This window comes from Meleagris gallopavo, chromosome 7, assembly GCF_000146605.3.
Source record: "Meleagris gallopavo isolate NT-WF06-2002-E0010 breed Aviagen turkey brand Nicholas breeding stock chromosome 7, Turkey_5.1, whole genome shotgun sequence".
Lineage (NCBI taxonomy): Eukaryota > Metazoa > Chordata > Aves > Galliformes > Phasianidae > Meleagris > Meleagris gallopavo.
In genome coordinates this window covers 9,298,904-9,299,900 of record NC_015017.2, presented here as the reverse complement: position 1 = coordinate 9,299,900, position 997 = coordinate 9,298,904, and positions in this window count along the sequence as shown.

The following is a 997-nucleotide window of genomic DNA, read 5'->3' as shown; positions in this document are numbered from 1 at the left end:
TCTGCCACCCTGCTGGCCCCGTTGCTGGGCTCGGCGCTGAGGGAAGCGCGCCGTCCTGCCGCCCGGTGGACAGCTCGCAGAGCTCGGTCGCTTAGAAGTCTGCGAACTCGCGTGCGACCTTCTGTCCGTTCCTTAGGGCTTTCGGTGCGATGCGTTGCACCGGTATCGGGCCTAATTTTGGTAATAAATAACGCAGCTATAGCTAATTAGATTCGAAACAAGTTGGACCGTGTTCTTTCGACGACGTAAGGTGCCCAGCCGCGGCTCAGTGCCTGCTGTTTTTGTGTGTGCTCTCGATAACGCCGAGCTAAAGGGAGATGTGATTTCTTACTAGGGAAGCACGGTTAATCCGGTGTGAGGCCAAGGCTGTTCTTAATCATGTCCTTAAGAACAGCGATATCATGAAATGTAGCTGCATGCATTTAGTGGTAGCTGGCCCTTAGTTAGCTCATCTGTCCCTAACGCTAGTGCTCATGCTGAAGTCCTGCAGCACTGAGGTCACTTGTTGAGTTGCGTTGAGTGCGGGCACCTCAGAGAACGCGTGGTGATGGAGACGTCCAAATCGGTCTCTGTCATGATAAGCTGCCCTGTAAGCGGGGGGAGAGAAATGCTGGTTTGTTACAAACATGGTGATTCACAGGCGTGCAGCCTACCCTGCATAGGGAACCTTTGGTAAGCTTTCAATTTATTTCATGCTTATCAAACAATACTTAAAATTTTATCTTGAAACTGTAGGATTGTGGGTTTTTTTTTTTCTTTTTTCCTTTACTAGAACTAAAGCATGAATCATGGTTTATACCCAGAACAGTTGCAGTATGAATTACCACGTTCCAAGAACTGGCTGTTTGAACAAGGTTCGATGGGTGCTGGGTTGTGCTGGGGCAAGTGCTCCCCCAGAAGCTTCTGAGAGCACACTGCTGTCACTTGAGAACTGAAAGTGTTCTTAATGGTTGTCAAATGTGTCCAGACTATAATTTGTCTCTGAGCTATTTTTTCT